The sequence below is a fragment of the Rattus norvegicus genome, chromosome 16 (genome assembly GCF_021556685.1).
Source record: "Rattus norvegicus strain SHRSP/BbbUtx chromosome 16, alternate assembly SHRSP_T2T, whole genome shotgun sequence".
Lineage (NCBI taxonomy): Eukaryota > Metazoa > Chordata > Mammalia > Rodentia > Muridae > Rattus > Rattus norvegicus.
This window is the reverse complement of record NC_141549.1, coordinates 82,508,648-82,533,515: the sequence shown is the minus strand read 5'-3', so window position 1 is coordinate 82,533,515 and position 24,868 is coordinate 82,508,648. Positions and strand designations below refer to the sequence as shown.

The following is a 24,868-nucleotide window of genomic DNA, read 5'->3' as shown; positions in this document are numbered from 1 at the left end:
TTCCCACATGGACTGAGGACCCGCTGCTGTCCAGGAATGCTGAGGAGCCCTCAGAGCCCAACAGGGATTTCTTGATAGAATTGGCCTCTATCTTAACTGTCATTCCTTCTCTGTTTTCTTCTTCACCTGTGTCTTCTGTCTTAGGAGAGCCTTCAAGAGTCAGTCTGTGTCAGCCACGTGTGGGCCGTGTCGGCAACAGTGCACTCTCTTAACACGACCCCTCCCATTCTAGAGAAGTTAACAGGCAGCTGGACTTTGGATATGAATAACCATATTCCAATTGTGACACCCAGCACTCCTGTGTCCTTCCTGACCACACACACACACACACACACACACACACACACACACACGTGGGGGGGAGTTTTACCCACACAATGCCTTCAAGCTGGAGGTTTTATTCCTTTGATGCTTTAAGTGACTATGACCAAAAAAGAACAAAAGGGGAATTCATCAAAGAAAACCATTCTTTTCAGGACTGGTGCAGCTAATGATAAATGGCTGTTGGCTGCTAAACCCACAGACCCTGAGGTGTGCCCCCAGCATCGCTGACCTTGATAGTTTCCGTGTACTCTTGGAAGCTGCGGCTCTACTGTGATGGGTTGGACTCAAAATGGGAGGTGAGGGAGTAGGCGGGAAGTAGCGGGAGGCATAGTGGGTAAGGGAGTTTTCATGATTTGCTTCAAATGCAGTTGCAGAGTGAGGTGCTTGAAACAGAACGGTGGAGACTGAGCAGGACCTCCATGGTGCCCACATATGATTTTCCCCAATAGTCAAGAATGTTAGGACTGACACTGGTATTTAATTAATATCTTAATTGAACACTGAGTCTCTGATTCTTGCCTATTATCTTTCCAATCCAACCAAGTGTCAAACGCTGCCAATTCGACTTCTCCCAAAATATCACCAAGTATGCTCATCCTCCTCAGAGCCACCCCTACTCTCTGGCCTAGGATATTTTCATTTTGTTCCTTAATTACTGCAGTACCCTTCTAGTTAGTTAATGTCGCTTCTGTTTTGGCCTACTTAAAACAAATTGCCACCCCACTGAGAAGTCACTCTGCCATTTGTGAAATTCAGCATGGTATAAACTAAGAGAGTAAATGACTGGCCTTGCTTATGCCGTCAGTACCATGTGTTTCCTGTCCCTCAACCTTCTCATAAAGGGATGTCATGGAAACTGTTTTAAGATACAGTGTTGCTTATGGAGCTCAGATGGGACATGAACTCACTCTGTAATTCAGGGTGAACCCAGTCTTCTGCCTCTACTTCTCTAGTCCTAGGCTTATGGGAATGCACCTCCAGGCACACCCAAGCCCTAAACGGACAGGTGTAGTTTGCTTAATTTCTTCTTCTCAGCCTATTTAGCTTGGTCATCCTGTGAAATATTCACTGTCTTTTGTGAGAACATCCAAGGTTCTATATCTCCCATCTCTTTTGATTTTATGATACAAAATTTCTCGCTCCAGATATATCTTATCGATTTAAAAACAGATTTATTTTCCTTGTAATTATGTGTAGCGTCTGTCTGCATGTTTGTGTACATGTGAGTGCCTGTGGGGTCCAGAAGAGGGCTCTGGGCTCTGAATATGTAAAGTGTAATCGATGGATCGAATGGTAGTTTTGTTTTTTGTTTTTGAGAGAGCACTCTGTAGCTTTCCATGATGATGAGGCATTAACTTATGTTCCTGCCAATAAAATATGAGGGTTGCTTGTTTTCCACGGTCCTAACAACACCTGTCCTTCTGGTTAAAGCCATTCTTACTGGTATGATATCACATCTCATTGTGGGTTTGGATCACATCTCTCTGATGACTGATAGACCCATAGGACAGAATAGAGTATCAGGAGATAATCAATCAGTGACTCACAACCAAAGGGTTTTGACAAAGACACCAAGAGTGTACATGTAGACAGGAAAATTCTCCTTGCTAAATAGTGCTGAGAAGACAGAATTGCTAAACGTAGGAAAGTGAGATTTGAATGCCTAGCTCCTATCATGAAAAAAAAAATCAACTCAAAATGGGTTGAAGACTTAAATGTAAAATCTGAAGAGAGAAACTACGGACAGAGCACGTGGGGAGGCTTCGGGGCTACTTGGCTCAGGAAACAGTGCTCTAATGACTCTTAAAGCACAGGCAACGACGACAAAGGTGGGCACGCTGGGTATTCCACGTGGAGTACGTTTGCGGGAGAGCATGCTCAGAGAAGGAAAACAACCCAGAGGTTGGTACCATATTTCAGAGTGCGCACCTGACAGGGATCAAAGCAGAATATGCCAGAAACATAGAAATGCTAAAAAGAAAGCCCAATAACAGACTGCTGCAAAGGAAGACAGTCCCTCCCAAGAGAAGACACAGGCATCCGTCATCCACAGGTGTGGACGAGCTCTCTTAGTCTCTATCCTAGGTACACTGGGGGCTGTGCCTGGTTCCTTTGGGCCTTGTCTTGATGCAGACAGAGCTTTCACACAAGCTGTTCCCTTTCTCTGGCATGTGGTTCATTTCCCATGGGTCCCGGACTGTGGTCTCCCTTCCAATGGCTTTGCTCATGTCTGACACATGGCTAGCAGACCGTTAAGATTTGGTGAATTGAATTAGATTCCGATCGCTAGGACGACGGGCTAGCATGGCTTTAGGGTAATGTTTCATGGTAATAAAATATGCGTGGTATGAGTTTTAACCATCGTAGCTGTTTTTTACGACACAATTTGATAACATTATGTGTACCCCCACTGTGGAGCCCAGATCGCCATCCATGTTGGGAAACTTCTTCATTCCCAAATTGAAACTGTTTCTACCAAAGGACTAACTTTCTTTAGTTCACCGGCCACTGGTAGCTTCACTTCCTGTTGCAGTGAGTCTGTCTAATCTATGGTTGGGATTAGACAATATTTGTCTTTTCGTGGTTCACTCATTTCTTTTGCCATGATGTATTCAAGGGCTCATGCATCCCCTTAGTGTGTCTTTTACAATTATCAGGTAGGATTAACATCTAGATAGATTAAAAGCATTTCCCAAGTGGTGGGTGAGAATTTTATGTTTCCAAAAAACACTAATATTGACAAGGACTTTTTTAGACTTATAGAAATCAAGCCACATAAGTGGGTAGTTTTTCCAAGGTAGCACACAGCCAACAAGATGTAAGCCAGGAGAAATGACAACATTTTTCTTTTTCATTCCGACATACTTCAAAACATCCTACACGTCGAACCAGTACATTTAATTGTATATAAATTTGAACTTTTTATATGTCTTTGAACTTTATGTTATTTCTTTAATTTGTTGAGATTGTGCTATAATTAAAATTTCCCCTTTCCCCCTTTTTCCCTGCAAGCTATCCCGCCCCCTCCACCCCCATATTGCGCTCCTTGCTCTCCTTCAAATTCATGGCCTCTTTTTAAAATTTATTATTGTTAATATCTGTCAATTTACTTTTAAAGAATATTGGAAAACTGATGAAAACTTTCTAAAAGTTGCCAGCAAGTTTAAAACGAAAGAAAGCACTTACGACTATTATGTATGTCAGGATGCAGGCATTTTCTTTTGAGTGATTCTGCAGTCAAAATAGAATAAAAATGATCATATTATAAGCTGACAAAAATAGGAGTTGTCATTTGTCAACTCTGATATCAATTTTTCCCTCCCCTAAAGGTTCATTGATGTTATATGTTCCCTTATGCATTCATTAAAGAAACAAGAAGTTAGCCACCTTTATAAAAAAAATCCCATTAATAAATTATATGCATTGGGGTTCACAGACAGAACCTTTACCCAGTAAAGGGCATTGCCAGTTAAAGAAAGTCGTACGCAGTTTACTGTTCACCTAACTCTTCATTGGACAACTATGCAAGAAGACAGCCGGAATGCTGTCCTCATATGTAAGTAATTTCAGTGCTAATCTATTGCATAGTGTCTTACACATTATGGCCAATTTCAGCCTCAATGGTATGATAAATTCTGCTTTGTCAACATTGAGCAAGAGCCCTAACTAACACAGATGGGCAGTCACAGTTTTGGAGGCTGTCCATGTGTGCAAGAATACCATGGTCCTAAGGGGACGTAGGGTCTCAGAGTAGAATAGGCTGCCAAGGTGGCTCATCATGATGGCTGCACCGTGACAGGCGTCTTGTGTCTATAGGTGTCAGATTTCTAGCTCCCTGTACTTCCCCTCACTACTCAAGATGAAGGGCTTCTATCTTTTTCTGAAGTGGAAATCATACTCGAGTTCACCTTTTGAGATTGCTGTGCGCACTGGTCGGGCAAGCAGGGGTAAGTGTCCCCATGCCTATCTGTGTAGCATTGAGTAGATACCTGGTATTAAGAAGCAGCCATCTCTAAGTGCCAGGGAGAAGCAGAGAACAGAGAGGCCATCTTTAGAGAGCTCCTGTCTCCTCATGAGCAGCCAGTGGATAGTCAGAGCTACCAGAAAAATAAGAAAGAAAGTGCGGGTGAGGGGTCTCGCCAGCAAGACCTCAGTGATGAGGTCTTGAGTCACTGAGACTTCAGGGAGGTGACATTCCAAGCAGATCAAGGAGCTGATGCCAAAGCCCCAGCCAGGCATGGATTTGAGTGTCTGAACAGCTGAACAGCGTACACATGGGAGAGGCTAGCCACATAGAGGGAAGAAGCTCCCCAGCTGTAGGCTTCTGTGCCTCAGAGGACAGGAGTGGCTTGTCCTGCCTGGCTAAGGCCCCTGCACTTGCTCCAGGAGCGAAAGAGGCAAGGAGTCAGAAAGCAGGGTCAGAGTAGAGTCTGTTGTGGAAATCCAGATCTGAGAGAAGGAAGAACACAGAACTGGAGAAAACTGGCTAAGCTGAGGCTCTGTAGTGCGTCCTGGGAACGCTGTCACCAGAGCCTGGCTGCTTGCCAAGGGGTGTTGGGAAAGTGCATGAGCCAAAGCTTTGTCTGGGACCCAAGAGGAACATGCGGTTTCTGGGACTATGATGGTGGAGCAGTTTGAGGCAGGGGAGAGACCATCTTGACGCACTAAGTCCTGAGTTCATAGGGCAGGACGCAGGTAGAGGGTGTGAGCTACTGTCAATGGTAGTGACTCAGTATGGGACAAACAAAAGTAGACACAAGGTAGAGTCTTAATTCAAATACAGCGGGGTTAGAATGTGGGACACTGGGCTATAGAAGCCATGAGGAATTGGGGATCTTCAAGCAGATGTAGGTTCAGTCAGGAGACTGCTACAGCAGTGCTCTGGTGTCTTAGATTTAGGTCCTATAAAAGACAGTTCTAGAGTGCCCTTTCTGTTACCTGATTGATATTTTTATAAGTAGAGTGGGCCAAGTTGTTAACATAAGCAGGAGTGGCAAAGGAAGCAGCTGCTGCCTCTGGTGATGGTTGGAGCAGCTCAGTGGTCTGAGGGGAGCTAAAGAGTTCCAGAGAGTGGGGCAGACATCTGGGAGAGCAGAGACAATGGAGGATGGTGCTAGCAGGCCCAGCCTACAGCTGCAGACCACTGCCTTCGCTAGCTGCTGTCTTAGGGCTGGAGATGACCCTGGCTGCTAACCGAGGGGTCTCCAGCCCTCATGTTTTATATCAATCAGCGCCTATGCTGAACCTCTAGATCTGTGTAACTTCCGGGCGTCTAAGGTTTAGAGTCACATGTCTTTAACTCTCTGGGCTTGTGGTTGTCTGGGTTTGTCAAGCCAGTCAGTAGGGTTCAGTGCCTAAGGATCAGGGGTTGCTGACTATAGATAGACTGCTCGGCGGCTGTAGTGACTTCCAAGTAGAGCAAAAAGCAAGACCGCCAGCTCTTTTAAGCAGCTATCTTTACGTAACATACTCTATCTCTTTGTCTGTTTCTCTGTCTCCCTCCCTCTCCCTCTCCCTCTCCCTCTCCCTCTCCCTCTCCCTCTCCCTCTCCTCCCCCTCTCCTCCCCCTCTCTCCTTCCCCTCTCTCCTTCCCTCCCCCTCCCCTCTGCATTGTTTTCTTCACTCATTTTTAGCCCTGTTTTCTTAGACATTGAATCCGGAACTCACCGACTTGTCTAGATTGGCTGGCCAAGAAGGTCCAGGGGTTCCCCTATCTCTGCCTCCTTAGTGATTGGATTATAGGTGTCTGTCAACTCTATCTGGCTGTGTGTATATGCACGCATGTTTGTGTGTGTTTGGGAGGTTATATGCGTGTAGGTGTGTACTTGTGAGGCTGTAGAGAGGTCAGAGGCTGGAAGTTAGAATGTCTTTTCCAACCAACTCTCAGCCTTGTTTATCTATCTATCTATCTATCTATCTATCTATCTATCTATCTATCTATCTATCTATCTATTTGAGGCAGGAAATCCAATAGAACCTGGAACGCATTGTTTCAGTTGGCTTGGGGCACTTTGCATTCAGCACTAAGATTACAGGCCTGTGCCACCATCACACTCGGCTTGTCCTGTGGGAGCTGGGGATCTGAGTTTAGTTCCTCACACTGGTTCAGCTGGCACTTTACCCTCCGATCCACTTGGACCAGCTTGGGTTTGCTGTGTGTGTGTCTCTGTCTGTGTGTGACTGTGCATTTGCATTTGTGCACACATGTGCAGCAGTGCATGCGTGGATGTCAGAGAACAGACCCCAGTCTCAGCAGGAGGTGATGAGGGACACTTGCTACTCGCCACCGTGTATACCAGGCTAGCCAGTCCACAAGCTTCTGGGAGCTCTCCGATCACTACCTTCCTTCTGGCTGTAAGAATTCCAGGGTTGCAGACTCACACACTACCGTGTTCAGCTTTATGTGGGCTCTGGAGATTCAAGCTCGGGTCTTCATTCTTGCAAAACATGAGCTTCATCTGTTGAGCCACCTCCCCAGCCTGCACTTGGCTTTATCATGTGGGTCCTGGGGCTTGAACTTAGATCATCACAAGGTGCGGAGTGTGCTCTGTCAGCTGAGCTGTCCCCACAGCCCGTTCCAGACTTCCTCAAATGTTTTTGCTACTCCCTGCCTTTTTCTCCTTGTCTGTGATGTGGCTTCATTTCTCCCAGCACATCTGCAGGGCTCAGCTTTGGTTTTTTTTCTCCAAACCTTTCTCATTCATCTGGGGGGACCAGAGCCCATCTACCTTTTCCTCTAGAGCAAGCTCATATTTTAGGGCTCTATTCTGTCTCATTATGGCTGTGTGGCCTTTCAAGTTTCCCACTCTATGTAGAAAATAATCTAAACATACAGAGGGCGATCATCTTGTTTCGTTTCTCACCCCAGGCCTGCCATGCTATTTCACCCTCACTTCTTACTGAAAGAGGAGACTCCCTGGTGCCTGAGGTGGACATTCAGACAGAGCTTGAATTTTCCCCCTGCAGACCTCAACATCTCAGGGTGAAAGTCACAATCCGAAGTGATTAAATGACAACCCAACAAGATCCAGCCAGCCCTGGGCATGAGATTTCTGACTTGTCAACCGCAAGCTACCGAAATCTAGAAACCCCACACTTTGTTCCTTATTGAGAGGCACAAAGTAGGGAGCCCGTGATTTTGCTGGAACGTGTTGAGGGGGTCTTGGGAGAGAGCGGGAGGTGGCGAGAACAGACAACAGGTTAGCATCAGTGACAAGGGGGTGGGTATTAGCAATCATTCTCTACTGCTTAGTGGGAAGGCACACCTAGCTTCCCTGAAGGGAGAGGCGTTCCTGTTTAGAAAGGATGGGATACAAGAGGAGAGTATCTGCCGATGAGACTCTTCCTCCTCCTATCTCATGACCATGCGTGTTGTCTGTTCCAGTCCTATAGCATTGTGAGTCCATCAGAACACACATCGCGTCACTGTTTCTGATCTATAAGGGGGGCAGATAGGTGCAGCCACAGAAAAATATGGCTGCCTAGAGCAGTGGTTCTCAACCTGTGGGTCGCGACCCCCCACAGGGTCTGCATAGCAGATATTCTGCATGTCACGTATTTACATCACGATTCCTAACAGGAGCAAATTCTAGTTAGGAGGTAGCAATGGAATAATTTTATAGTTGGGGGTCGCCACAACACGGGGGACCCTCTTAAAGGGTCACAGCGTTAGGAAAGTTTAGAGCCACTGCCGTAGAGAAAATGCCCAAAGAGCTTGGGTTTGTTTTGTTTTCACACCATTTTATGGTCTTGTCATCTCTGAGTACCTCGTTTGATGGGGGAAATGACTAGGTAATCTTAAACATGTCAGGCCTTTGAGGTACGCTGCCCATCTTCACGGGGTTACATCATCATACAAGGATCTGTGATCTTTCTTGCTAGGCCCTGACCTAATTTCTTTCTGTCGCAGTGACAAACACATGACCAAGAGCAACTTAGGGATAGAAAAGATTTGTCTCTGCTTACACTTCCAGGTCACAGTCTTTCTCTAAGGGAAGTCACGGAAGGAGCTCAAGGCAGGGACCTGGAAGTGGGAACCATGGTAGGAGACTGCTTGTTGGCACCCTCAGACTCACGCTTAGCCTGACTTTCTTATCCAGGACCATCTGCCTGGATATAGTCCTGCCCACAGAAGATAGGCCCTCCTGCCTCAAGTAACAGCTAAGAAAATGCTCTACGGCCATGCCCTATAGACAAGCCGGCTCCTTTTTCCGGGTTGTTCTAGGCTGTCTCAAGTTGACAGTTACTGCTAACTAGAGCACGCACCCTGACTGTGATGGGCTTGGGAGCCTGCATGCTCCCTGGAGAACAGGTGTGCTTTGTAGTGATAACGAATTTCTCTCATCTTCTAGACAGGAAAGAGAGGAGACCAAGAACAAAAAGATAGTTACAAAAGCCAAATCTATTGCAATAATCGATGCCGCCAGTAGGTGGCGATCTTGCCCCATGTTTGGGAGCCATGCAGGCTCTGACTGAGAGTCACAGTCGCTGTTAGAATCACCACGTACTTTATTATTATTATTCTAAACACTGGCAACTCTGCCCAAGGAGGTGAAGAAGAAGAAGAAAACTTTCTCTCTGGCTTAGCAGCATGAACTATAGCAATAATGAATGCCCAGATGCGCAGACTTTCCAGTTCTAAGGTGCCGGGGGTCTGTGAGGAGGAGAAGCCCGGGGACAGTTCTTTGCTTTCTGTATGTTAAGAAGTGTAAGTGGTAGCCAATCTTCCCTTATCTATCCAATTTAACTGTCTCCATGGTGACATTTAAGCCCATCAGTATAGCGCATCACGCAGTGGTGGACAAAGGATGCCTTAGAGAGTCTCTCTCACTGTCCCTCGTCTTAGTGGTTTCCAGGTTCCGGTAGAGTAACATCCAACCTCAGAGCCCCCTGAAAGGGGCGTGGCTTCTACTCCATCTGGCATCTCAGTCAAAACAGAGGCTTTGCTCTAATGAACCCTACTACCTTTGTGAGAACATAGAAACAAGAGTGTGTGTGTTGCTGACCGAGATTTGTGGAGGCAGCAACCACTATACCCAGAGGCCTGGGGAACGGGGGGCTATTAACTAGCAAGAACTGCGGCTCGAGATGTCTTTCCCTGGGAAAACACGGACTCGTGGTCAAACGTGGGAAGGTTCCACGTTAGACTGTGCGTAGTCTGAGTTCCTCCATGAGTGCCTGCCTCAGCTTTCTTGCCACAGTGCAAGTATCTCATCTCTCAGGCCATGGACTGCAGACGGACAGTGTCAGTTCCTCTAAAGTCTCCCACAGGAAGAGCCCTCTCTAGTTTGTGCGTCCGTGATAGCCCTATGCTTGCTCACCTGGCATGCATCCAGATACCCATGTGGAATGGCTGTTGAGCATTCTGCTTGATATTGAGTGCTATGGCGTACGTGCGTACGTGCGTGCGTGCGTGCGTGCGTGCGTGTGTTTGTGAGAGAGAGAGATGTGTGTGGTGTGCCTCTATGTGTGCATGCTCGTGTGCCTGTCTATGTGTGGTATGTGTGTGGTGTGTGTGTGTATGTGTGTTGTGTCTGTGTGGTGATCTGCCTGCATGTGTGCATGTGTGTGTGTGTGGTGTGTGTGATGTGCCTCTGTGTGTGTGTGTGTGTGTGTGTGTGTGTGTGTGTGGTGTGTGATGTGCCTCTGTGTGTGTGTGTGTGTGTGGTGTGCCTCTATGTATGCACATGTGTGTGCTTGTGTGTGTGTGTGTGTGTGTGTGTGTGTGTCTGTGGTGTGTCTGTGTGGTGATCTGCCTGCATGTGTGCATGTGTGTGCATGTGGTGTGTGTGATGTGCCTCTGTGTATGTGTGTGTGTGTGTGTGTGTGTGTGTGTGTCTGTGGTGTGTCTGTTGTGGTGGTCTGCCTGCATGTGTGCATGTGTGTGCGTGTGTGTGTGTGTGTGTGTGTGTGTGTAGGTCAGATAGCGTCTTTGTGGAGTTGACTCTCTCCTTACACATTTACGCATGGGTTCTTGGGATTAAACTCTTGTACAGCAGTCACTGCCTGCTTAAGCCACATGCAGGCCCAGACTTGCCTTCTAAGTAAACATCTGGCTTGTGTTTCCATTCCTTGGCCACAGGGACTCTCCCAGTACAGCAGAACAGTCTCAAACTGGAGTAAAAATGAGGCTGTGCAAGGTTCCCACGGGGAAGAAAAGCTCAAAGCGGCTTGGTTACACTAAAGGCAATGTCTAGTAAGGAGCTTTGGATAGTCCCTCTCCATCAGCAGCAGGTCTGAGGTGGGGACCGCTTCCCTCTTAAAGGGCACCAACTGGGCATGCGCAGTGGTCAGATGTCCTAGCGGGATGCTGCAGTGGGCGATACTAGGTTATGGTGGGTGTGCATTTTGAACACTGCTGGAGCAAGGCTGCAACACCCAGGATCTTGCAGAGTCTCCAACCAAGCAACCGTGTGTGGAGAGACTTTCTATGCCTGAAGGAAGGTGCGCTCCCCAGAGCGGAGTCAGCTGAGAGGACCCACAGCACTCCTGTGGCGAGAGGGCTCTGGATCTGTGTGGGGACATTCTGTGTGTACAGAAACACCCTAGGAAAACACATTTCTTACTGGGGATTGAGCTCAGCACAGTGGAAAGCTGCGGCCCGGCTCAGTAATAACCAGGGCTTTTTTTGGAAGCAATATATAACGCCTCCTGTCCAGAGCCGGGTGAAGGTCTTGATGGCATCACCCAGGATGCTGCTTTGCTGTTGTAATTTCCAGACAGGACCCTGCCCTGACAGCAAGCCACTTACTGTGCTTTACAGAGCCCGAGACACACATGATCAGAGCTAAGGTGCTTCCCAGGTTACAGGTCAGCCTGTCAGGGGACTGAGACCAATAGTAACTGCCTTCCTTGAGTGGCGTTCCACTCGGTGTGTCCACGCTAGACTGCGAGTGACACAGCTGTGTCCTCATAGGGCGAGTCCCTGGGATTCACTAGGATATTCTCCTAGAAACCCTATGTTACCTGATGTTTTGAATTTCCGAAAGAAATTGTGCAAGAATATCCTCATGAGGGTAATAAATCTCTCCTGTTGTTCAGTGTGGTTTCTGAACCTTAGAACCCCCATCTTTAACTGACCAGCTACACTTGCTTAGAAGAGATAGTTGGAAACAGGACATTAGTATCCCCTCAGGGAATGGAGGGTCATTGGATTTGAGCCACTCCCCCTAGCTATTTGTATGCAAATTATGCCCAAATTGCCCTTGGCCTCAGGGTCTCAGGCTGTGGTCAGCTGCATAGGCTGGGGAACATTCAGGGTGCAGCTATTGGGAAGCCATCTTCCATGCTGCCTCTGGGCTACCTGAGCTCCTGTAAGCAAGCCCTTAGCCATGCTCTCTAAGCAAGTGCAGTGAATTCATTGGCTCAGCAGGGTGAACTGTGGTGGAATTGTGCTTGTTGTATCACTGGGACCCTGTAAGGAGGGAGTACATGTTCCCAGTTCTGGGAAGGATTTCTCAAAACATTTTGGTACAGAGGGAAGATGTTTCTGTCAGGACCTTGCTTGTCCTCTCTGGGGAGAAGGTCAGCGACTTGTTGCCTACGGTTGGAGAGGATCACACAGTTATCCAGGCAAGCTTTGGTGTGGTGCTGCTGTCATTCTTGGCGAGCCTGGTGACTGGTATGACTGCGGGTCCTTCAATGGACAATGTTGATGTCACACCTTCAGTAGATGTGGAGTTGGAAGTCTGATCTCAAAAGGCCAGTGTCCATTGACTGCAGGGGTTTAGGTGACTGCTTGGCCATTTAGCCAGAGATGCTTAATTAAGCTGCAGAACTCATAGCATCCGGTGGTCTCTGTCCTAATTCATCTCTGGAACTCATCAGAACAAGCCGTGCCTTCGACAACATTCCCCAGGCTTCCCTAGTAGCCGTAGTTGGCTCACCTGAGAACAAGACACATGCAGTTCAGATTTCTAACCTGGCCACAGACTCCTTTTCTGCCTCTGTCTCTGGCGTGGGCACAGTCTTGACTACCAATGCTCGGACCTGCCACTTTGGAGTTTTGTGTGTTGGACACGGTTTAATCACACAGCCCTGGATTGTTAACCGTGGCTGGCCGCAAGGACGGGCTATAGTAGAGAGATCGTTTTGGGCCTAGTTTCTGTTGTATGAGTGATTTCTATTTATCTCTATCTGTAATGCTTACCCAACCATAGGCATTTGTTAAAGTGCAATGAATTATTCCACAAATGTTCACTCTCTCTTTTTGGTTCTGGGCCAGGAGTTTACATTAGAAGTCAATGCCTGCGTGAGTCTCCTGTGTGAGTATCCACATGTGCAGTGAAGTAGTCTTGTGTTTGGTCTTTCCCTGCGAACGATGCCACCTGCAGGGTAGGTGTAGCCCCTCTGGCTCCTTGCCTTTGTGATGTCCCACCCCTGGAGGGACAAGGTGGTGCTATTGCAAGCCTCAGTCACTACCACATTTCTTGAGACTCATTTCCTTCCTTCCCTCCCTCCCTCCTTCTTTCCTTCCCTTCTCCTTCCTTCCTTCCTTCCTTCCTTCCTTCCTTCCTTCCTCCTTCCTTTCTTCCCTTCTCCTTCCTTCCTTCCCTTCTCCTTCCTTCCCTTCTCCTTCCTTCCTTCCCTTCTCCTTCCTTCCCTTCTCTTTCCTTCCTTCCCTTCTCCTTCCTTCCTTCCCTTCTCCTTCCTTCCCTTCTCTTTCCTTCCTTCCCTTCTCCTTCCTTCCCTTCTCCTTCCTTCCTTCCTTCCTTTCTTTCTAATAACATTTTATTGTTTTTTTTTCTTTTGTGAATTTTATACTACTCCCCACGATCTCCCTCATATTCCCTGGCCCCCATCCCTGCCCTCCAGTCTTGCTACCTCCCCCTCCCAACAGAGAAAAAAATCTCATTTGTGGAAGCTGTAGTGTGTCACAGTGACCCTTTGACCACATTTTTTGCTTACAAATGTTCATTTCAATGACTCATTGGTCTGGTATGAGGCCTCTGGCTTCTGCTACTCTATCGATACTGGGACTCCTCTCTTGGATGCCCTGTTGTTGCCCTGTGTCATGGAGGTCCTGTAGTTTCATATCTGCAGGATTGACCACTTCTTCTACTCCAGCAGTTCATCCATGGGATAGATGTCAGGGTGGGCCAATTCAGAGTCTTGGATCTGGGCTTGACAGGTAGCTGAGCTGGTCAGCCTGACAGCTCTCCCACTCTCGTGCCTTCGGAACTGGCTCACCCACAACCCCCATATCCAAGGCAAGCCCTGCTGTGCTGCTCAGGCAAGGAGCAGTGCCTGCTCTCTTGAGTGCTGCAGCAGGTGAGGGGCAGGGCCAGCTCTTCTGCCTGCCATAGATGGCAAGGGGATGAGAAGGGGAACTCATCTCTCCCTCATCCATGTCACCACATAAAAGATGAGTGTTGGGGCTAGCTCCTCCATGCTCACACCCTCGGAGCCAGCTTACCTGTGTGCCCACCAACAGGGTCAGCTCCACTGTGCCTCCCAGAGGAGGTGCAGGGCCTGCTGTCCCAAATGTTGCAGCTGGTGAAGGGTGGGGTCAGCTCTCCTGCTGTCATGCCCCAGAGAGAGCTCTCCCATGATGTCTAGGTGAGGAGTGGGGCCAGTTCTGCACAGCCCTCAGACATTAATATGTCCCCATGTGGTAGGCCCAGACCAGAGACTTCTACCTGGCCTTTGTGGTAACAGATTCCTGCTACTGCAGGGCCATAGTCCCAGATGTAGCTCCCGGTACCAGTACAGGTAAGAACCCACCAGGGTCTCAGGTGACATCACTGGCTACTCACATCAGGCTGCTCCTCACTAACCCTGAGTCTCCAGTTCTGCCTCTCGTCATTGTGCCCACATCTCTGTTTCTCTTTCTCCTCCATTCCTCTACCACTTACTTGCTCCACTTAGTGGCATCCAGGGTCTCTGAGTGTTTGGACGTCTCAGGAGTGGCCTCAGGAGTGCTAAGTCCTGCACATACATTATGGTGCTGGGCAGGGGTCATCTCAAGCTAGCTCCCAGGCCTACAGGGGTCACATCAGGCCTATGCAGTGCCTGACATATGGGTCATCTAAGGCTAGTTCCCTGTTCAGACCCCATGGCACAGGTATGGTGGCTCCATGGGAGGGTCATATGCCTTGGGCTGACTTCTACTGGGAGCCCTCGGTCCCAGGAAGATTCATTTACTCTCTGGCTTGCTTTTGGGAGCTAGGGGGGCCTCCACAGCACTGGGTCCCTCCTAGGCTTGCTTTTTTTTTCCAGGGAATGTTAGGGTACTAAATTATTCAGATGTTCATAGCCTACCGAGCTTAGACATAGCCTCTCTCCTCTCTGCCTATGGACACACATGTGACACAGCAGCCACGCCGGCAATGCTTCTAGGGGCAGAGCGAAACACATTTTTAACTACGTGAATAAAGTAGTATGTCCTTTCCAGGGAACCAGAAACCAGGTTTACACAGGCTAGCAGACCCATGCCTTTCGGCCTCCGAGGGTGTGGTCCTCCTGTGCTCAGAAGCGTAGATGTGACAATGGGTACGTAGAACCCCGGCAGGAAGAAGCATCATAAAAATGCCGACGTCCTCGTTTGAGATCATTTTAGTGCATCTGCTTCTGAAGATGCAACTCCTCATATCCAGTCTTCCTTCTCTGTCCCCCCAGGAGCGGAGGAGTAGACAGACTCACATGCATTTGGATTAATCCAGACCTCACTTGCATCTGCTGGGAGTAGGAAATGACCTTGCCTGAGGGTGCAGGGGCATTGTCCTGTGTGTCAGTGTGGGACATCTGTGTCCTGATTCTGGTTCGGTGGAAGAGTTTTCTCAAAATGAACCAAATAAACGGTGGCTTTTCACAGAGATGAATAAATGGATACCCCTGTGAAATGAAAGCTCCCAGGGACTAAACCATCAACCAAAGAGAACATGGAGGGAACCATGGCTCCAGCCGCATGTATAGCAGAGGATGGCATTGTCCAGCATCATCGGGAGGGGAGCCCCTCGGTTCTGTGGAGGATTCATGACCCAGGGTAGGGCAATGCTAGGGCACTGAGGCAGGAGTGGGTGGGTGGGTGGGGGGAGTACCCTTACAGAGGCAGGGGGAGAGGGGGCTTGTGGAGGGGATAACATTTGAAATATAAATAAATAACCAATAAAAATGAAAAAAAAAGAAAGAAAGAAGTGCCATGGGCAATGACAAAAGGTTCGAAATGACGTGCCCATGCTAAACTGTACTGAATATATCAAAGTAAACTTAGTCGGTATGGGGACTTTAGAATCAGGACACTGGGTCCTGATCTCAGTGGAGACATTCCAGGCTTGGTTACATGTTCCCTTTTAGATGGTCTGGGAGCTAAGGGTGTAAGTACCACCCCTCATCTGGGACAGCCTTTGGCCATCCCTCTGGAAGCCGAAGAGAAGTCAAGAGAACCTAGGTGAGAGCCTGAAAGTATCACTGAGCAAACGGCATTAACAACTTCCCTCTGAGTGCCCACGGTTGCCTTCAGGGTCTCTTGCTGGAGGAGTGAGTGTTTTCATGTGGAAATGAGCTTTATTAGGTTGTCCGTTGCTGGTCTTGGCAAGGGTATAAGGAGGCATGAATGTTGCCTGGGTTGGTTTGCTTGTGTGTGTGTGTGTGTGTGTACTTGTTTATGTGCATGCAAGTGTGTGTACTTGTTTATGTACATGCATGTGTGTATGCATTTGTTTATGTGCATACATGTATGTATACCTGCTTATGTTCATGTATGTATGTGGATGTTTATGTACATGGATGTGTGTGTACATGTTTATGGGAATGCATATATGTGTGTTTTTGTGCATGCGTTGTATGTGTATGTTTATAAGCATGCATGTATGAACATGTTTATGTACATGCATATGTGTATATGTTTGTGTATGCATGTGTATGTGTGTATGTTTATGCCCATGCAAGTGTGTGTGTGTGTGTGTGTGTATGTGTCTAGAATTCAATATTCAATGCCTAGTGTTTTCCTCAATCAGTCTCCTCTTCATTTTTTAAAGTCATTATATTATTTTATGTGTATAAGTGTTTTGGCTGCACATATGCATGTGCATTATGCACGTGCCTGTTTCCTGTGTAGGTCAGAAGAGGGGACCAGATCCCCTGGGACCAGAGTTAGAATTAGTTGTGTGTTTCCAGGTGGATTCTGGGAAACAGACCCAGGCCCTCTGCAAGAACAAGTGCTCTTAAATACCGAGTCCACTCTCCAGCTCCTTACCCTCTCTCTTTTGAGACCCAGCCTTTCACTGAACCTCCGGCTCCTTCATTCAGCCAGACTGGGTGACCAGAAAGCTCCAGGCATCCTTCTGTCTCTTCCTTGGCATGCTAGGGCTGCAAGGCACTGTGCCATCCTGGCCTGTGGTAAAAAGCACATGGGAGCATTTTACCAACACCATCATCTCTGGGTCTCACTGTGTTTTTACCAACACCAGGGACTCTATCCACAGATAGAAGCTAGCGAGATTATCCAATGATGCCCTCACTACTTTACAGACCTGTAATCTACTCAAGGGATAAAAGTGACTCATGCTAGACTCCTGTGCTCCCAGGCATCTGTGGCTGCAGCAATGATGTTATTTGTAGCCACTGAGATCCCACAAGAACAGAGATAAAACGGCACTGACATGTCTTCCCTGGAATTGGAGCTCTAGATACTCCCCTGAATTCTGGGGTTCAGGGAGGTCCCCCTGAAAGCAGGCCCTCTTCTCTCAGAGCAGCAGAAAATGCTGGGTCATGAGATGAGCACACGAAATCAGACTGGGTAAAAATTGTCTTCACCAATCTCATGGCACTCAACTTGTGGCTGGGACCTCCATCTGCTGGAGATGCCACACCTCCCGGTTTCAAGGTGAACCTAAGACCTGCCACACCTCGGGCTCATTGAGGACTTGGGGTGCGGAGGAGGCATGGTAAGGATTCTGAGAGTCCATGACGGATTATGTGAGTCAACTCCCAGCTCTTTGGACATTCTCTGGAACCCTGACTGTGGAATCCATTCTCCCTGGCCAGCCCTCCCGAAGGGCATTCTGGTAGCTGTGTCCTAAGAGACACTAAGACTGAGCTACAGATAGGGTAGAGCATTTTGAGAGGACACCATGGTGGTATAGTGTCAGGAGGTGGTGGTTTTCCACGATGCTGAGCGGAGTTGCAGATCCAAGGAAGACTGGTCACCACACTCCCAGGCACCTGCACCAGCTATATGTTGACTTTGGATGCCAGCTAGGGTCTGGAAGCTGCTGGTCTCTAACTATCCCTGTCTTCTTCAAGTCCTCTGGTGACAAGCTGAGCATAGCAGACTGTTTCCATCCCCCAACCCCCATGTCCATCCCTACTTCCCATTGCTCAACTTCTCTGCTGCCTGTGGGCAACCCGCTTTGCCACAAACCCGGGGAGGTAATAGGTAATGGGACTTGGGAAAGAAATGACTTTCCTGAATCAGTGGGAGTGAGCATTTTGGAATGAGGTCTACTCAAACCATCATTCCTATTTCCAGAATCCCTTTGTCATAGAACCCAGTTCTCCTCTTAGCAGGACTTCACGGAGGCTGTTTACTTCCTGCAGCCTTACATGCAACTCTGAGATCAGGGTTCTCAAATTGGAATGCCCAGACTCTCAGTAGGAGCGGGTTCCTTCTAGAATGCATTTTCATTTATGCAAGAACCCAAGTGAAAAATTTCCCACACATTAGAAAGACTAATGACTTTACAAGAAAGAATTCACAATGCAGACAACGCCCTTCCCACAACACGTATTTTTAGCTTCTTAGGTCAGTGCTCCTCAAACTGGAACCTAAAAATACATTCCCAGAATGCCTTCTGTTTTCTGCAGAGGTGGACAGTGGTCCATATGAAACATGACCCTCCAGTGATCAGGCAGTGTTCTGGCCTGAGAAGTGGATCTGATATAGTCCAGCAGTCTACCTCCAGAAGGAACATTCTGAGCTCTCAGAACCTGGCTCCCTGCAGGCATCCATGTTCCTGGTCCTGTCTAGGCTGCTCCATCACTCCTGAACATGTGGGTACCCAGAGTAGCTCATGCCTTTTCTTAGTTGTTATGTCCCCACTGGGTCAGAGATCATTCTATTGATTCCTGGAGGGGGACGTTTGTGTTCCTTTCCTGCAAATGTTGACACACATACCATTGTACCCACCTGTCCCTTTCTGAGTCACTCTTAGATAGTGGGTCTCTTAGAATCTCTGGACAAAGGAACAGGTGTTAGCCCAGGATCCCTAGACACCTTGCTCAGTCTAACATCACTGGAGGGTCATGTTTCATATGGACCACACTGCCTGAAACCACACTGCCTGAAAGTAAGCCTTGCTACCTTTCAGGACACAGCAGGGAGAATTTCTTCCAGAAATGCTCCACAGAGTGAATAGTCAGGATTCCACAGAAAATACAAGGAACCGGGGACTGACTTACATAGTAGGGTCACGGAGCCCTGCTGTGTGCCTCCTTCAGCCTGGGACCCAGGAGAGTAGGAGATGTGGAAGCACTCATGTTCACCTTTGAATCGGTAGCTATGGTGTTTGGAGACAGCAGATGGAGGACCCAGTTGCCGGGTAACATAACGGGGTCCCCCATGGGTCGAGCGACACTTGTCCTTTTGGCAACAGTCATCTTCACCCAGTCTGTGGATTCACAAGTTCATCTCTCTCCAGAAGGAAGTGATGTTTGCCAGCTAGATGGTATGCGTCACACACCATCTACAAGCCAAGATGAGCCAGCACACTGCCTCCTTGCTGTGTGAACATGCTCCATAGAATGCAAACAGACAACATAGTAGAATGTAGCCTTCGGTTCAGTAGGCAGGGAAAATCTCTGAAATCCCCTTTCGGTTACACTGCCCTAGGAGGTGCAGTCCTGGGTCTTGTAATTATCCGCGCCTGGGCTAAATTAATACAGGACCAAAGATACAAACCACATAGATATGCTGTGGGTGTGAGGAATGAACTCTTAGTTTTGGCTCATTTTGATGAGGACTGGAACGATCTGGAATCCTATTTTCCGACATAAGTAGGTGAGATAGTTTGTTCAGACTCTGACTACCTGTCGGTGGACTTTGTGCAATGGCTGCCTTCACCTCGCCAGGGCCCTGGCTGATGATGTTTTCTCCATGTGTGCTCAGGTCCTCCATTCCTTCTGGGGGTGGGAGGTAGCCTATCTGTGTTCCTCCTGTGGGTGATACTTTTAGTTCCACAAGTAGACAAAGGTCATGGAGGAATCAGTCTGTTGGAGCAGGTCTTTGGCATGTTAGGGGCATAGAGAAAGAAGCCCAGGGAGCTGTCAACCCTGTTGCATGATACTCGATTATACTGTGAGCCCTGAGATTGCGTTGTTTATTGGAAGAACCTTTTTCTTAGCACATGCCTTTAATCCCTCTGGCTGGAACACAGACGTTCACACCTTTAATCCTAAACAATGAAGGTAACGTTAGTTTGTAGAACCCATGTTTGAAAATGATATGTAGCTGAGTAGCAGACGAAGTGATGAATCAGAGAAAGATTTGACAGATTAGGATATGCCTATTTGTCAGGAGAAGAGGGAAGAAAGGGGATCTACTTAAGAGGGAGCAGTGCAGAGAGAAAGAGAGGAGGAGGCGGTTTTACTGGGAAGGTTTCACAGAGACTAGTTAGACACAGGTGAGGACAGAACGAGCCAGAGAATGAGAAGGAGCCACGAGATTAGAACAGGTTGCCAAAGTTAGTGTGTAGCCGAGCAGAGCAATTCAAGAGAGGCCAAGAGATAGCAGCCATATTGAATCACTCAACTTGGAGAGGAGTTTGAGTCAGAATGGCTGAGAAGTGCCAGCTAGCCAGAGTTCAGGAAGAACTAGAAAGGGTGAGTGTATGCAGCAGTAAGCTTCAGAGCTGACAAGATTCTAGGCCTACATAAGATTGTACCGAGGCTAGAAGCTTCCAGAACTAGGTCTAGGTTGGCAGAAGAAGGAAGTAAGCCTGAGATGACAATTACGTCAGGAGAATAAAGAATATTGTTACAGTCATCCCAAGTAATCTGGCAAGATACTCTACTCCTAAAAAGCTATCTCTTGGAGTTTATAACTTTCTTGGAAAACATGACCTTGGATGGGGCAGTGTGACGCCTGCTATGCCTCTCAGCTTTCCTTGGTCTCAGCATCTCTGCACTGGTTTGTAACGGGCCTGAAGTGGAGCAGACCTTTCCAGAAGGCCCTTTGGGTATTGCACCCCCCTGGGCCTGCTCTTCAGTGGAGGTCCAGTTGCTTCCCTGGTGGAATGGCTTCACTACAGGTGTTTCATTGCAGCTCAGCAAGAAACTGAGTCCAGAGGCACTAGTGACCACCCTCAATAAGGCTATTCTGTCTTAAGAATCAGTTTTAAAGTTATTCTTGCTTCTCAGACTATATTAACCTTCCAGGGCCCGCACACCCAGGGCCAAGCTTCAATTAAATTAGAGGTCTTTGTTACTTGAAACCAGGCAGGATGCCTGTCCCTAAAAACACGCTTGATTCCCTTCTGCATCCAACGTTGGTCCTCAGAGTTGCTCGCTGAGGCGGACACATTCTGCGCTATCTCCTTCGTGCAGGGGAAGCCAGGTCAGGCAATCAGTCAGGCTGAATCTGGGGTCTGAACTCTGCTTTTCGGCTGAGCAGAGCAGAGTGATGGCTGAGACCTTTCCCTCTGCAGTTTGCCTTGATTTCTTTTCAGGTGCTTGTGGAGAAACCCCAGGCAGTCACTTGACCCGCCGTGCTACAGCGGTCTCTAGAGAGGAAGCACAGGATGATTTCTGCCTGTGGAATACAGCGAGGCTAGCAAGAGTCAACACATCACCACGATTGATTGAGTTTGTAGATGTGGGCAGCAGGCACTGAGGTGAAGCTACTGTGCTGCTGTAATGTGTACCACCAGCTTTTCCTCAGATTCCTTGGGCTAGGCAGGGGTCGGGTGCTGGGCTGGGCATTGAAAGTGATATCGAAAAGAAGCCACAGAAACCCTGGAGGGGTGGCTCAGCACCAGGACCTGAGTTCAGTCCCCAGAACCCATGCTTAAAAAGCCAGGCAGAGGCAAAATAGTGCAGACCTGTAATCCCTACACTGGGAAGACAGAGCCAGGAGGATTTTCTGGAGTTTGCTGGTTAGTCTAGCCAAATGTGGAAGACTCAGGTAGCAATGAGAGAGCAAGAAATCATGTCTTCAAAAAGGTAAAGAGAGATAATGTCTGTTATTAGCCTCTGACTTCAAATATTCAAATACACTTATATATACAGACATACAGAGGCACATAGAAATACACACACACACACACACACACACACACACACACACACACACACGCAAGAAGGTTTCTGACACTAGGCAAAGCGCCAGGGAGAGATGGGCAATGCTCCTGACCTGGAGAGGTAACAATTGCAACAAAGGAGGACATGAGTGAGTGCTTTGATTCAGGACTGGGAGCGTAGAGGTGTGGGGGGATATCCTACAATTTGTTCTTTCAAGCTTGGATGGAGCCGAATTGTGCTAGATGTGAAGAAATACATTTTCTCAGAAAGAGATGGACCCCTCCTCTCATGGAGAGGCAATGTCTGACTGCAGACGATGTAGGCCTGTGGATGTTGGGTGACTTGTTGTCACCGTTGAAAAGGGATCTGCCTTGGCTGAATAGCATCTTTAGGTGAGATAGCTGAGGCTCCGAGGCCTTTTGAAACCTGTGATAAACTAAGGCAGCTGAGCAAGCCAGTGTTTAGGTTGTGAAGCGAACCACATCACTGTGGTTAGTGGACCCGCTTATAATACACTGTGGTACCCTTGTCTGCGTACCCTTGTGATGTACTGTGGTGTCTTGCTTGTGCACAATGCAGTATGATATCCTTCTCTGTGCTCGAGATGAAGTGTGGTCTCTTGTCTGTGCTCATGGAATAGCGTGGTGCCTTGCCTGTGCATGATGCAGTGTGGTCTCTTGTCTGTGCATGAAGTAGTGTGGCCTCTTGCCTGGGGTGCAGCATGGCACTCTTGGTGCAGAAGGAGGAGAACCTTCTGTTTTCCTTTGTCTTTTTTTGCCTCAGACCCCAAAGTTGGGCAGAAAGAGAGAAGAGATTTCAGGACTCCTGCTTCTTCACATGAGACCTCTATACACAGAGCCCTCTACACACACAGCCCTCTACACACATAGGCCTCCACACATACAGGCCTCTACACACATAGGCTCTTGAAGGACCATATAGAGAGGAAAGTCCCTCTCTAGCCTGGTTGCTCTGAACACATTTGGTAGTTATTTCAGACATGCATTTTGCTATCAATGACCATGGACTTTCTAGATTGTTTGGTGTCCAGGGTTGTCAAGTTTCAGTTCATCCCAGCTAGGCAAACAATGGTTTTGCAGGCCCAGCAGGCTCAGCGGGCTCTCTGGGCTCTGGGTCTCCACCATTGGGCTGATTAGTGCTGTGAATGGTGGCACCTGAGGTGAGGAACTTGCAGTGTCCTCCAGCAGAGTGGTGGATGGCCTCAATCCTGTAGTCGAGTGTGGACGCAAAGCCAGTCTTCATTTGCCTTCTTATGTAAGGATGGCCTTGTGTAGCAGACAGAAAAAAAAAAAAACTTGCTGGCAAGGGAGGGTCTCCCTGACTTCGCTGTTGGAATCTGAGCTGTGTCTTCCTTGGAGCAGAAACAGAATTTGAACAATGGCTGGGTTGGCTGTGAGAAATGAGCTCTGGCTGCCAACTGTACCCTGCTTTTCACCTCAACAACACAGGACAAGGAATTGGTGGCACCGCAGCTAACTCTCACCCATAAATCATGTCTCCATGTCAGCCAGAGCCAGACCAGTAATGCTGCGGGCTGGCTGGGGGATACCTGAAATGGGCTCTAACGTAGGGGTCAGGGGAGGGCAAATGTACACATGGAGGCCCTCCCAAGAGATAGTCCAGGCTGATAATTTATTAATGGAGAGGCATGAATGAGAGTGCAGTGGGAATGGTGCCCTGAAGAGCAAGGTTCCATTCTCTCTGGGGTTGGGGGTAAAATCTAGCAGCGCTGGGGAAGCCTGACGATCAGGGCGTCAGGGGTTTGTTCAGAGCAAATCTCAGTGGCAATACACGGTGGAGGTGTCCAAAATCTATGAGGATTAGCGCTTGCTTTGCGGCCAGCTCAGTTGCACCTCAAAGGAGAATTCAGGGGCAAAACCACACAGTCTCTCAGGGCCAAGGAGTTAGTATTTTAGGGTTCAGAATCAGAGCCCCTCATAACCTTGTGCTTTTCCTCCTCTTGACATTGTTAGGCGAGGACTTCCAGGGCTCTAGGTCCCCTTCTAGCCCGCCATTCATCTGATATGTTGCCCAGTGGTGCTTCTGATATAAGACACCCTCTGGCACACTTGCAGATCAGGCTGCATCAGATGGGAGTCCTGCCACGGGTGTCTGCGAGGACTGGGATAAAGGGACCTAGGGACTTCAAATAGAACGTTAGACACACTTGTCTCCAGAGTGATTTACCACTTTTCCGCTGATCCCGTTTCTCCCCTTTGTGAGATCAACCGTTTTTCAGATTACAGCTTTTCCCGTGTTAGTAGACGATGCAAATACTTCTGTCTCTAGAGCTATGGTTTCTCCAGGTCCTGTGCCCACTTTTACCTCACCATCCCTCACATGATATGCGGATGAGAAACCATGGTCTTCTCATCTGCCTGTGTGACCTGGGTTCTTGTCATCTGGGTCATGCTGTCCCTCTTTTGGGGGCTGTTTATGAAAGTCCTTCCATTTCTGTGAACTGAGGCTGGAATTCATATCAGGGCTGTCTCTGTATACATTGATCCTGTCACTCCTGTTGCCCACAGTGGGGCCATTTTCCCTGTATGACTGTAATGGCTCCCTACTCAATACGCCCTCACACAGCAAGGACAATCACCCTTCATACACAGCCAATGAGGGCTGACATTCATTCAAACCATTTCTCAACCTCAATTGGCTCAAAGGAAAAGTGTAATCACTTAATACCACTGATGGGGTTCTTCCTTTGAAGAGCTCACCAGTGGGGGTGGGGCTCTTCAGTACAAGTGCCTCACCAGTGCAGCTTCCTTACCTCAGCACAGGATCCTTCTGTCAGAACAGCTTCCCTTCCCTCGTCTATTTTCCTCTAAACTTCCTTTAGGGCTTCTCAGCTCTGACATCAGCCATGAACTCATCCCCTTCCCTACCTCCAGGACTAGGGCAGGCTTCTCACATCTGCTACTCCAACTTCAGTGGGAAGTTCCCGTTCACAGCTCATCAGAAAGCTTGGTACCCGCAGAGTCTCTATCCCTGGTGACTGGGCAACTCTGCCCCTGCATGGTTATGGGCACAGGGTCCACAGACACTCTAAAATGTCCACCTTGGGGAGGGTCCATGGGCATCTGAAAAGCCATCATATTCTTATGAAGGATCAGTAGGAATCACTAAGTCATTCCATGCTACCCTTTCCTGGGTAATTTAGAGACCATTAAGGTAGAAAGTGGTCTCTGAGTCTTTACTTTTTGTGTAAATATTTGGTGTTTCTGACTATTTGGGTCATATGCATCTATCGTATTAAGGCCAGGCAATGGGCTTACATGTCATTTCA

At 48.2% G+C, this 24,868-nt stretch overlaps 1 protein-coding gene, 1 long non-coding RNA gene and 1 pseudogene across 3 annotated transcripts in view; 1 reads left to right on the top strand and 2 right to left on the bottom strand.

The window, feature by feature from the left end:
* The window catches only part of Erich1 (glutamate-rich 1), a gene marked incomplete at its 5' end in the record, with an annotated part of 52,793,804 nt that overhangs the window by 1,130,848 nt on the left and 51,638,088 nt on the right, over positions 1-24,868 (bottom strand).
* The window catches only part of LOC102550919 (uncharacterized), a 93,780-nt gene that overhangs the window by 37,703 nt on the left and 31,209 nt on the right, over positions 1-24,868 (top strand). The window lies entirely within an intron of this gene.
* LOC120097613 (small nucleolar RNA SNORA17) lies at positions 14,544-14,668 on the bottom strand (annotated as a pseudogene).